This window comes from Balaenoptera borealis (genome assembly GCF_965194805.1).
Source record: "Balaenoptera borealis genome assembly, chromosome: 2".
Classification (NCBI taxonomy): Eukaryota; Metazoa; Chordata; class Mammalia; order Artiodactyla; family Balaenopteridae; genus Balaenoptera; species Balaenoptera borealis.
The window spans coordinates 141,595,972-141,610,035 of NC_138867.1; positions in this window are offsets into that span (position 1 = coordinate 141,595,972).

Sequence of the window (14,064 nt, forward strand, 5' to 3'; positions counted from 1 at the left end):
CCTTGCTCAGTGATCTGGACTCAAAACCCCCTATTCACCGCCCAAGAATATATCTGACTAGTAAGAATCTTAAAACCTATGTACTGATATCCCTCTGTAAGTGAGTCAAGTGGGTGTAAAGCGGCATAAACACAGCAGTGAAAAGCAGCTAAACCCCTTTATAAAAATCAATCACTTTTAAAAACCCGTGAAACAAAGACAGTGAAAGAGAGAGAAATTCTTACAAAATTCGTTCAAGGGCTGTGATGCCACCTGGATTGACCATATCTAGACCCACAGCTGATTGAGGCATAAGGGTGGACACTCTTGGGGCTGAGAGGTTTGGTGAGGTTGGGTGAGCAAATGCAGACCCTTTAGAGTAATACTGTGTGGTACCCATCCCATGGGTCCCAAATCTCCAGGTTCAAGGGCATCTTCCTACATCGAAAACATGCATGAGAATCCCAGAAGATGGTACATCGTGTGATCGGGAAAGGTTTCTAAAACGCACCTCATTTCTCATCTCCTTGTGCTCGGGTTCGCCATTCCAGCCGCTTTACTAGCAATCTCCCTCCTTGAGAATCAGCACCTTTAACCTCCTGTTCCGTACAGGTTGCAATTTGTCCTGAGGATGAACGGGAAGAGGGGGAACCAATGAGACACTAGCTCTAGGTGTTGGGACAGGCACAGGTCACTCTATTTTCCCATCAGGAAGAAGAATTAACCACAGCCTCAGCCTGCCGCCCGGGACCAGAATAGGGCCTGAAGGAATCCTGCGCTTTTGCGGCCAGCTCCCAAGAAAGCGAGTTGAAAAATGGAGCTCAGGGGCACTGCAATTCACAAACCTGCAGAGTTATAAATGATAACTCTCGTCCACAAATATATTGACGGAAGACAACAGAGAGGATTTGAAAGCAAGGCAGAATTGCAGGAAACAGATTTCAGGAGGTAGATTCGAATCGCCTTTAAAGCACGGGAAAAGCGGCAAAACCTCGACAATGATGCCCTTGGCCAAAAAGGGCGTATGCGTTTTTTCCTGAATATATTCAGGAAAAAACGCATACGCCCTTTGTGGCCAACCAAGCAACCTGGAAAGGCAAATCAGCGCTACAAGGAAGTCTCGCTTCCCATCGGTCAAAAGGGCCATGCTGAATAAAGTGTCAAAACCAGAAATGCAGGACAGGCCATGGAGAAACGGGAGCCTTGCTACGGTGATGGGCGGGATGTAAATTGCCAACAGCCACTCTGCAGAAGTGTACGGTGTGTCCTGAAACATCGAAAAAACTCAGCTTAGAGAGCATAGGGCACTTCCACTCACGGGCGTATAAATTGGGAAAACTAAAAATCAGCAAGGCACAGGCACCCCAAAGTTTAGGGCTGCTCTGTTGACAAGAACCTCCACTTCGTTACACCTTAAATATCCCAGGAAAGAGAAAAATGGATAAAGAAGTTGTGGTCCTTTTGTACAATGGAATATCACTCAGCCATGAAATCAACGTCATAAGGCTAGTAGCAGCATGATGAGTGGATTTAGGTACGACGATTCTAAGTGAAATAAGTCACACAGAAAAAGACACTTATCATAAGATATCACTTATAGAGGGAATGTAAAAACCGCTACCCTTGAACTGAATTACAAAACAGAACAGAGTCACACGTTTAGAAAACACACTATGGCTGCTTAACGGGAAAGGTGAGGTGGGGTGATGCATAAAACAAGGGTTTCAAATTAGCTCAGAGACCGTTCCATAAACCCAATATGTAATAGACAAGACCTACTCCTTGCTCAGTGATCTGGACTCAAAACCCCCTATTCACCGCCCAAGAATATATCTGACTAGTAAGAATCTTAAAACCTATGTACTGATATCCCTCTGTAAGTGAGTCAAGTGGGTGTAAAGCGGCATAAGCACAGCAATGAAAAGCAGCTAAACCCCTTTATAAAAATCAATCACTTTTAAAAACCCGTGAAACAAAGACAGTGAAAGAGAGAGAAATTCTTACAAAATTCGTTCAAGGGCTGTGATGCCACCTGGATTGACCATATCTAGACCCACAGCTGATTGAGGCATAAGGGTGGACACTCTTGGGGCTGAGAGGTTTGGTGAGGTTGGGTGAGCAAACGCAGACCCTTTAGAGTAATACTGCGTGGTACCCATCCCATGGGTTCCAAATCTCCAGGTTCAAGGGCATCTTCCTACATCGAAAACATGCATGAGAATCCCAGAAGATGGTACATCGTGTGATCGGGAAAGGTTTCTAAAACGCACCTCATTTCTCATCTCCTTGTGCTCGGGTTCGCCATTCCAGCCGCTTTACTAGCAATCTCCCTCCTTGAGAATCAGCACCTTTAACCTCCTGTTCCGTACAGGTTGCAATTTGTCCTGAGGATGAACGGGAAGAGGGGGAACCAATGAGACACTAGCTCTAGGTGTTGGGACAGGCACAGGTCACTCTATTTTCCCATCAGGAAGAAGAATTAACCACAGGCTCAGCCTGCCGCCCGGGACCAGAATAGGGCCTGAAGCAATCCTGCGCTTTTGCGGCCAGCTCCCAAGAAAGCGAGTTGAAAAATGGAGCTCAGGGGCACTGCAATTCACAAACCTGCAGAGTTATAAATGATAACTCTCGTCCACAAATATATTGACGGAAGACAACAGAGAGGATTTGAAAGCAAGGCAGAATTGCAGGAAACAGATTTCAGGAGGTAGATTCGAATCGCCTTTAAAGCACGGGAAAAGCGGCAAAACCTCGACAATGATGCCCTTGGCCAAAAAGGGCGTATGCGTTTTTTCCTGAATATATTCAGGAAAAAACGCATACGCCCTTTTTGGCCAACCAAGCAACCTGGAAAGGCAAATCAGCGCTACAAGGAAGTCTCGCTTCCCATCGGTCAAAAGGGCCATGCTGAATAAAGTGTCAAAACCAGAAATGCAGGACAGGCCATGGAGAAACGGGAGCCTTGCTACGCTGATGGGCGGGATGTAAATTGCCAACAGCCACTCTGCAGAAGTGTACGGTGTGTCCTGAAACATCGAAAAAACTCAGCTTAGAGAGCATAGGGCACTTCCACTCACGGGCGTATAAATTGGGAAAACTAAAAATCAGCAAGGCACAGGCACCCCAAAGTTTAGGGCTGCTCTGTTGACAAGAACCTCCACTTCGTTACACCTTAAATATCCCAGGAAAGAGAAAAATGGATAAAGAAGTTGTGGTCCTTTTGTACAATGGAATATCACTCAGTCATGAAATCAACGTCATAAGGCTAGTAGCAGCATGATGAGTGGATTTAGGTACGACGATTCTAAGTGAAATAAGTCACACAGAAAAAGACACTTATCATAAGATATCACTTATAGAGGGAATGTAAAAACCGCTACCCTTGAACTGAATTACAAAACAGAACAGAGTCACACGTTTAGAAAACACACTATGGCTGCTTAACGGGAAAGGTGAGGTGGGGTGATGCCTAAAACAAGGGTTTCAAATTAGCTCAGAGACCGTTCCATAAACCCAATATGTAATAGACAAGACCTACTCCTTGCTCAGTGATCTGGACTCAAAACCCCCTATTCACCGCCCAAGAATATATCTGACTAGTAAGAATCTTAAAACCTATGTACTGATATCCCTCTGTAAGTGAGTCAAGTGGGTGTAAAGCGGCATAAACACAGCAGTGAAAAGCAGCTAAACCCCTTTATAAAAATCAATCACTTTTAAAAACCCGTGAAACAAAGACAGTGAAAGAGAGAGAAATTCTTACAAAATTCGTTCAAGGGCTGTGATGCCACCTGGATTGACCATATCTAGACCCACAGCTGATTGAGGCATAAGGGTGGACACTCTTGGGGCTGAGAGGTTTGGTGAGGTTGGGTGAGCAAATGCAGACCCTTTAGAGTAATACTGTGTGGTACCCATCCCATGGGTCCCAAATCTCCAGGTTCAAGGGCATCTTCCTACATCGAAAACATGCATGAGAATCCCAGAAGATGGTACATCGTGTGATCGGGAAAGGTTTCTAAAACGCACCTCATTTCTCATCTCCTTGTGCTCGGGTTCGCCATTCCAGCCGCTTTACTAGCAATCTCCCTCCTTGAGAATCAGCACCTTTAACCTCCTGTTCCGTACAGGTTGCAATTTGTCCTGAGGATGAACGGGAAGAGGGGGAACCAATGAGACACTAGCTCTAGGTGTTGGGACAGGCACAGGTCACTCTATTTTCCCATCAGGAAGAAGAATTAACCACAGCCTCAGCCTGCCGCCCGGGACAAGAATTGGGCCTGAAGCAATCCTGCGCTTTTGCGGCCAGCTCCCAAGAAAGCGAGTTGAAAAATGGAGCTCAGGGGCACTGCAATTCACAGACCTGCAGAGTTATAAATGATAACTCTCGTCCACAAATATATTGACGGAAGACAACAGAGAGGATTTGAAAGCAAGGCAGAATTGCAGGAAACAGATTTCAGGAGGTAGATTCGAATCGCCTTTAAAGCACGGGAAAAGCGGCAAAACCTCGACAATGATGCCCTTGGCCAAAAAGGGCGTATGCGTTTTTTCCTGAATATATTCAGGAAAAAACGCATACGCCCTTTTTGGCCAACCAAGCAACCTGGAAAGGCAAATCAGCGCTACAAGGAAGTCTCGCTTCCCATCGGTCAAAAGGGCCATGCTGAATAAAGTGTCAAAACCAGAAATGCAGGACAGGCCATGGAGAAACGGGAGCCTTGCTACGCTGATGGGCGGGATGTAAATTGCCAACAGCCACTCTGCAGAAGTGTACGGTGTGTCCTGAAACATCGAAAAAACTCAGCTTAGAGAGCATAGGGCACTTCCACTCACGGGCGTATAAATTGGGAAAACTAAAAATCAGCAAGGCACAGGCACCCCAAAGTTTAGGGCTGCTCTGTTGACAAGAACCTCCACTTCGTTACACCTTAAATATCCCAGGAAAGAGAAAAATGGATAAAGAAGTTGTGGTCCTTTTGTACAATGGAATATCACTCAGTCATGAAATCAACGTCATAAGGCTAGTAGCAGCATGATGAGTGGATTTAGGTACGACGATTCTAAGTGAAATAAGTCACACAGAAAAAGACACTTATCATAAGATATCACTTATAGAGGGAATGTAAAAACCGCTACCCTTGAACTGAATTACAAAACAGAACAGAGTCACACGTTTAGAAAACACACTATGGCTGCTTAACGGGAAAGGTGAGGTGGGGTGATGCCTAAAACAAGGGTTTCAAATTAGCTCAGAGACCGTTCCATAAACCCAATATGTAATAGACAAGACCTACTCCTTGCTCAGTGATCTGGACTCAAAACCCCCTATTCACCGCCCAAGAATATATCTGACTAGTAAGAATCTTAAAACCTATGTACTGATATCCCTCTGTAAGTGAGTCAAGTGGGTGTAAAGCGGCATAAACACAGCAGTGAAAAGCAGCTAAACCCCTTTATAAAAATCAATCACTTTTAAAAACCCGTGAAACAAAGACAGTGAAAGAGAGAGAAATTCTTACAAAATTCGTTCAAGGGCTGTGATGCCACCTGGATTGACCATATCTAGACCCACAGCTGATTGAGGCATAAGGGTGGACACTCTTGGGGCTGAGAGGTTTGGTGAGGTTGGGTGAGCAAATGCAGACCCTTTAGAGTAATACTGTGTGGTACCCATCCCATGGGTCCCAAATCTCCAGGTTCAAGGGCATCTTCCTACATCGAAAACATGCATGAGAATCCCAGAAGATGGTACATCGTGTGATCGGGAAAGGTTTCTAAAACGCACCTCATTTCTCATCTCCTTGTGCTCGGGTTCGCCATTCCAGCCGCTTTACTAGCAATCTCCCTCCTTGAGAATCAGCACCTTTAACCTCCTGTTCCGTACAGGTTGCAATTTTTCCTGAGGATGAACGGGAAGAGGGGGAACCAATGAGACACTAGCTCTAGGTGTTGGGACAGGCACAGGTCACTCTATTTTCCCATCAGGAAGAAGAATTAACCACAGCCTCAGCCTGCCGCCCGGGACAAGAATTGGGCCTGAAGCAATCCTGCGCTTTTGCGGCCAGCTCCCAAGAAAGCGAGTTGAAAAATGGAGCTCAGGGGCACTGCAATTCACAAACCTGCAGAGTTATAAATGATAACTCTCGTCCACAAATATATTGACGGAAGACAACAGAGAGGATTTGAAAGCAAGGCAGAATTGCAGGAAACAGATTTCAGGAGGTAGATTCGAATCGCCTTTAAAGCACGGGAAAAGCGGCAAAACCTCGACAATGATGCCCTTGGCCAAAAAGGGCGTATGCGTTTTTTCCTGAATATATTCAGGAAAAAACGCATACGCCCTTTTTGGCCAACCAAGCAACCTGGAAAGGCAAATCAGCGCTACAAGGAAGTCTCGCTTCCCATCGGTCAAAAGGGCCATGCTGAATAAAGTGTCAAAACCAGAAATGCAGGACAGGCCATGGAGAAACGGGAGCCTTGCTACGGTGATGGGCGGGATGTAAATTGCCAACAGCCACTCTGCAGAAGTGTACGGTGTGTCCTGAAACATCGAAAAAACTCAGCTTAGAGAGCATAGGGCACTTCCACTCACGGGCGTATAAATTGGGAAAACTAAAAATCAGCAAGGCACAGGCACCCCAAAGTTTAGGGCTGCTCTGTTGACAAGAACCTCCACTTCGTTACACCTTAAATATCCCAGGAAAGAGAAAAATGGATAAAGAAGTTGTGGTCCTTTTGTACAATGGAATATCACTCAGCCATGAAATCAACGTCATAAGGCTAGTAGCAGCATGATGAGTGGATTTAGGTACGACGATTCTAAGTGAAATAAGTCACACAGAAAAAGACACTTATCATAAGATATCACTTATAGAGGGAATGTAAAAACCGCTACCCTTGAACTGAATTACAAAACAGAACAGAGTCACACGTTTAGAAAACACACTATGGCTGCTTAACGGGAAAGGTGAGGTGGGGTGATGCCTAAAACAAGGGTTTCAAATTAGCTCAGAGACCGTTCCATAAACCCAATATGTAATAGACAAGACCTACTCCTTGCTCAGTGATCTGGACTCAAAACCCCCTATTCACCGCCCAAGAATATATCTGACTAGTAAGAATCTTAAAACCTATGTACTGATATCCCTCTGTAAGTGAGTCAAGTGGGTGTAAAGCGGCATAAACACAGCAATGAAAAGCAGCTAAACCCCTTTATAAAAATCAATCACTTTTAAAAACCCGTGAAACAAAGACAGTGAAAGAGAGAGAAATTCTTACAAAATTCGTTCAAGGGCTGTGATGCCACCTGGATTGACCATATCTAGACCCACAGCTGATTGAGGCATAAGGGTGGACACTCTTGGGGCTGAGAGGTTTGGTGAGGTTGGGTGAGCAAACGCAGACCCTTTAGAGTAATACTGCGTGGTACCCATCCCATGGGTTCCAAATCTCCAGGTTCAAGGGCATCTTCCTACATCGAAAACATGCATGAGAATCCCAGAAGATGGTACATCGTGTGATCGGGAAAGGTTTCTAAAACGCACCTCATTTCTCATCTCCTTGTGCTCGGGTTCGCCATTCCAGCCGCTTTACTAGCAATCTCCCTCCTTGAGAATCAGCACCTTTAACCTCCTGTTCCGTACAGGTTGCAATTTGTCCTGAGGATGAACGGGAAGAGGGGGAACCAATGAGACACTAGCTCTAGGTGTTGGGACAGGCACAGGTCACTCTATTTTCCCATCAGGAAGAAGAATTAACCACAGGCTCAGCCTGCCGCCCGGGACCAGAATAGGGCCTGAAGCAATCCTGCGCTTTTGCGGCCAGCTCCCAAGAAAGCGAGTTGAAAAATGGAGCTCAGGGGCACTGCAATTCACAAACCTGCAGAGTTATAAATGATAACTCTCGTCCACAAATATATTGACGGAAGACAACAGAGAGGATTTGAAAGCAAGGCAGAATTGCAGGAAACAGATTTCAGGAGGTAGATTCGAATCGCCTTTAAAGCACGGGAAAAGCGGCAAAACCTCGACAATGATGCCCTTGGCCAAAAAGGGCGTATGCGTTTTTTCCTGAATATATTCAGGAAAAAACGCATACGCCCTTTTTGGCCAACCAAGCAACCTGGAAAGGCAAATCAGCGCTACAAAGAAGTCTCGCTTCCCATCGGTCAAAAGGGCCATGCTGAATAAAGTGTCAAAACCAGAAATGCAGGACAGGCCATGGAGAAACGGGAGCCTTGCTACGCTGATGGGCGGGATGTAAATTGCCAACAGCCACTCTGCAGAAGTGTACGGTGTGTCCTGAAACATCGAAAAAACTCAGCTTAGAGAGCATAGGGCACTTCCACTCACGGGCGTATAAATTGGGAAAACTAAAAATCAGCAAGGCACAGGCACCCCAAAGTTTAGGGCTGCTCTGTTGACAAGAACCTCCACTTCGTTACACCTTAAATATCCCAGGAAAGAGAAAAATGGATAAAGAAGTTGTGGTCCTTTTGTACAATGGAATATCACTCAGCCATGAAATCAACGTCATAAGGCTAGTAGCAGCATGATGAGTGGATTTAGGTACGACGATTCTAAGTGAAATAAGTCACACAGAAAAAGACACTTATCATAAGATATCACTTATAGAGGGAATGTAAAAACCGCTACCCTTGAACTGAATTACAAAACAGAACAGAGTCACACGTTTAGAAAACACACTATGGCTGCTTAACGGGAAAGGTGAGGTGGGGTGATGCCTAAAACAAGGGTTTCAAATTAGCTCAGAGACCGTTCCATAAACCCAATATGTAATAGACAAGACCTACTCCTTGCTCAGTGATCTGGACTCAAAACCCCCTATTCACCGCCCAAGAATATATCTGACTAGTAAGAATCTTAAAACCTATGTACTGATATCCCTCTGTAAGTGAGTCAAGTGGGTGTAAAGCGGCATAAACACAGCAGTGAAAAGCAGCTAAACCCCTTTATAAAAATCAATCACTTTTAAAAACCCGTGAAACAAAGACAGTGAAAGAGAGAGAAATTCTTACAAAATTCGTTCAAGGGCTGTGATGCCACCTGGATTGACCATATCTAGACCCACAGCTGATTGAGGCATAAGGGTGGACACTCTTGGGGCTGAGAGGTTTGGTGAGGTTGGGTGAGCAAATGCAGACCCTTTAGAGTAATACTGTGTGGTACCCATCCCATGGGTCCCAAATCTCCAGGTTCAAGGGCATCTTCCTACATCGAAAACATGCATGAGAATCCCAGAAGATGGTACATCGTGTGATCGGGAAAGGTTTCTAAAACGCACCTCATTTCTCATCTCCTTGTGCTCGGGTTCGCCATTCCAGCCGCTTTACTAGCAATCTCCCTCCTTGAGAATCAGCACCTTTAACCTCCTGTTCCGTACAGGTTGCAATTTGTCCTGAGGATGAACGGGAAGAGGGGGAACCAATGAGACACTAGCTCTAGGTGTTGGGACAGGCACAGGTCACTCTATTTTCCCATCAGGAAGAAGAATTAACCACAGGCTCAGCCTGCCGCCCGGGACCAGAATAGGGCCTGAAGCAATCCTGCGCTTTTGCGGCCAGCTCCCAAGAAAGCGAGTTGAAAAATGGAGCTCAGGGGCACTGCAATTCACAAACCTGCAGAGTTATAAATGATAACTCTCGTCCACAAATATATTGACGGAAGACAACAGAGAGGATTTGAAAGCAAGGCAGAATTGCAGGAAACAGATTTCAGGAGGTAGATTCGAATCGCCTTTAAAGCACGGGAAAAGCGGCAAAACCTCGACAATGATGCCCTTGGCCAAAAAGGGCGTATGCGTTTTTTCCTGAATATATTCAGGAAAAAACGCATACGCCCTTTTTGGCCAACCAAGCAACCTGGAAAGGCAAATCAGCGCTACAAGGAAGTCTCGCTTCCCATCGGTCAAAAGGGCCATGCTGAATAAAGTGTCAAAACCAGAAATGCAGGACAGGCCATGGAGAAACGGGAGCCTTGCTACGCTGATGGGCGGGATGTAAATTGCCAACAGCCACTCTGCAGAAGTGTACGCTGTGTCCTAAAACATCGAAAAAACTCAGCTTAGAGAGCATAGGGCACTTCCACTCACGGGCGTATAAATTGGGAAAACTAAAAATCAGCAAGGCACAGGCACCCCAAAGTTTAGGGCTGCTCTGTTGACAAGAACCTCCACTTCGTTACACCTTAAATATCCCAGGAAAGAGAAAAATGGATAAAGAAGTTGTGGTCCTTTTGTACAATGGAATATCACTCAGCCATGAAATCAACGTCATAAGGCTAGTAGCAGCATGATGAGTGGATTTAGGTACGACGATTCTAAGTGAAATAAGTCACACAGAAAAAGACACTTATCATAAGATATCACTTATAGAGGGAATGTAAAAACCGCTACCCTTGAACTGAATTACAAAACAGAACAGAGTCACACGTTTAGAAAACACACTATGGCTGCTTAACGGGAAAGGTGAGGTGGGGTGATGCCTAAAACAAGGGTTTCAAATTAGCTCAGAGACCGTTCCATAAACCCAATATGTAATAGACAAGACCTACTCCTTGCTCAGTGATCTGGACTCAAAACCCCCTATTCACCGCCCAAGAATATATCTGACTAGTAAGAATCTTAAAACCTATGTACTGATATCCCTCTGTAAGTGAGTCAAGTGGGTGTAAAGCGGCATAAACACAGCAGTGAAAAGCAGCTAAACCCCTTTATAAAAATCAATCACTTTTAAAAACCCGTGAAACAAAGACAGTGAAAGAGAGAGAAATTCTTACAAAATTCGTTCAAGGGCTGTGATGCCACCTGGATTGACCATATCTAGACCCACAGCTGATTGAGGCATAAGGGTGGACACTCTTGGGGCTGAGAGGTTTGGTGAGGTTGGGTGAGCAAATGCAGACCCTTTAGAGTAATACTGTGTGGTACCCATCCCATGGGTCCGAAATCTCCAGGTTCAAGGGCATCTTCCTACATCGAAAACATGCATGAGAATCCCAGAAGATGGTACATCGTGTGATCGGGAAAGGTTTCTAAAACGCACCTCATTTCTCATCTCCTTGTGCTCGGGTTCGCCATTCCAGCCGCTTTACTAGCAATCTCCCTCCTTGAGAATCAGCACCTTTAACCTCCTGTTCCGTACAGGTTGCAATTTGTCCTGAGGATGAACGGGAAGAGGGGGAACCAATGAGACACTAGCTCTAGGTGTTGGGACAGGCACAGGTCACTCTATTTTCCCATCAGGAAGAAGAATTAACCACAGCCTCAGCCTGCCGCCCGGGACCAGAATAGGGCCTGAAGCAATCCTGCGCTTTTGCGGCCAGCTCCCAAGAAAGCGAGTTGAAAAATGGAGCTCAGGGGCACTGCAATTCACAAACCTGCAGAGTTATAAATGATAACTCTCGTCCACAAATATATTGACGGAAGACAACAGAGAGGATTTGAAAGCAAGGCAGAATTGCAGGAAACAGATTTCAGGAGGTAGATTCGAATCGCCTTTAAAGCACAGGAAAAGCGGCAAAACCTCGACAATGATGCCCTTGGCCAAAAAGGGCGTATGCGTTTTTTCCTGAATATATTCAGGAAAAAACGCATACGCCCTTTTTGGCCAACCAAGCAACCTGGAAAGGCAAATCAGCGCTACAAGGAAGTCTCGCTTCCCATCGGTCAAAAGGGCCATGCTGAATAAAGTGTCAAAACCAGAAATGCAGGACAGGCCATGGAGAAACGGGAGCCTTGCTACGGTGATGGGCGGGATGTAAATTGCCAACAGCCACTCTGCAGAAGTGTACGGTGTGTCCTGAAACATCGAAAAAACTCAGCTTAGAGAGCATAGGGCACTTCCACTCACGGGCGTATAAATTGGGAAAACTAAAAATCAGCAAGGCACAGGCACCCCAAAGTTTAGGGCTGCTCTGTTGACAAGAACCTCCACTTCGTTACACCTTAAATATCCCAGGAAAGAGAAAAATGGATAAAGAAGTTGTGGTCCTTTTGTACAATGGAATATCACTCAGCCATAAAATCAACGTCATAAGGCTAGTAGCACCATGATGAGTGGATTTAGGTACGACGATTCTAAGTGAAATAAGTCACACAGAAAAAGACACTTATCATAAGATATCACTTATAGAGGGAATGTAAAAACCGCTACCCTTGAACTGAATTACAAAACAGAACAGAGTCACACGTTTAGAAAACACACTATGGCTGCTTAACGGGAAAGGTGAGGTGGGGTGATGCCTAAAACAAGGGTTTCAAATTAGCTCAGAGACCGTTCCATAAACCCAATATGTAATAGACAAGACCTACTCCTTGCTCAGTGATCTGGACTCAAAACCCCCTATTCACCGCCCAAGAATATATCTGACTAGTAAGAATCTTAAAACCTATGTACTGATATCCCTCTGTAAGTGAGTCAAGTGGGTGTAAAGCGGCATAAACACAGCAATGAAAAGCAGCTAAACCCCTTTATAAAAATCAATCACTTTTAAAAACCCGTGAAACAAAGACAGTGAAAGAGAGAGAAATTCTTACAAAATTCGTTCAAGGGCTGTGATGCCACCTGGATTGACCATATCTAGACCCACAGCTGATTGAGGCATAAGGGTGGACACTCTTGGGGCTGAGAGGTTTGGTGAGGTTGGGTGAGCAAACGCAGACCCTTTAGAGTAATACTGCGTGGTACCCATCCCATGGGTCCCAAATCTCCAGGTTCAAGGGCATCTTCCTACATCGAAAACATGCATGAGAATCCCAGAAGATGGTACACCGTGTGATCGGGAAAGGTTTCTAAAACGCACCTCATTTCTCATCTCCTTGTGCTCGGGTTCGCCATTCCAGCCGCTTTACTAGCAATCTCCCTCCTTGAGAATCAGCACCTTTAACCTCCTGTTCCGTACAGGTTGCAATTTGTCCTGAGGATGAACGGGAAGAGGGGGAACCAATGAGACACTAGCTCTAGGTGTTGGGACAGGCACAGGTCACTCTATTTTCCCATCAGGAAGAAGAATTAACCACAGGCTCAGCCTGCCGCCCGGGACCAGAATAGGGCCTGAAGCAATCCTGCGCTTTTGCGGCCAGCTCCCAAGAAAGCGAGTTGAAAAATGGAGCTCAGGGGCACTGCAATTCACAAACCTGCAGAGTTATAAATGATAACTCTCGTCCACAAATATATTGACGGAAGACAACAGAGAGGATTTGAAAGCAAGGCAGAATTGCAGGAAACAGATTTCAGGAGGTAGATTCGAATCGCCTTTAAAGCACGGGAAAAGCGGCAAAACCTCGACAATGATGCCCTTGGCCAAAAAGGGCGTATGCGTTTTTTCCTGAATATATTCAGGAAAAAACGCATACGCCCTTTTTGGCCAACCAAGCAACCTGGAAAGGCAAATCAGCGCTACAAGGAAGTCTCGCTTCCCATCGGTCAAAAGGGCCATGCTGAATAAAGTGTCAAAACCAGAAATGCAGGACAGGCCATGGAGAAACGGGAGCCTTGCTACGCTGATGGGCGGCATGTAAATTGCCAACAGCCACTCTGCAGAAGTGTACGGTGTGTCCTGAAACATCGAAAAAACTCAGCTTAGAGAGCATAGGGCACTTCCACTCACGGGCGTATAAATTGGGAAAACTAAAAATCAGCAAGGCACAGGCACCCCAAAGTTTAGGGCTGCTCTGTTGACAAGAACCTCCACTTCGTTACACCTTAAATATCCCAGGAAAGAGAAAAATGGATAAAGAAGTTGTGGTCCTTTTGTACAATGGAATATCACTCAGCCATGAAATCAACGTCATAAGGCTAGTAGCAGCATGATGAGTGGATTTAGGTACGACGATTCTAAGTGAAATAAGTCACACAGAAAAAGACACTTATCATAAGATATCACTTATAGAGGGAATGTAAAAACCGCTACCCTTGAACTGAATTACAAAACAGAACAGAGTCACACGTTTAGAAAACACACTATGGCTGCTTAACGGGAAAGGTGAGGTGGGGTGATGCCTAAAACAAGGGTTTCAAATTAGCTCAGAGACCGTTCCATAAACCCAATATGTAATAGACAA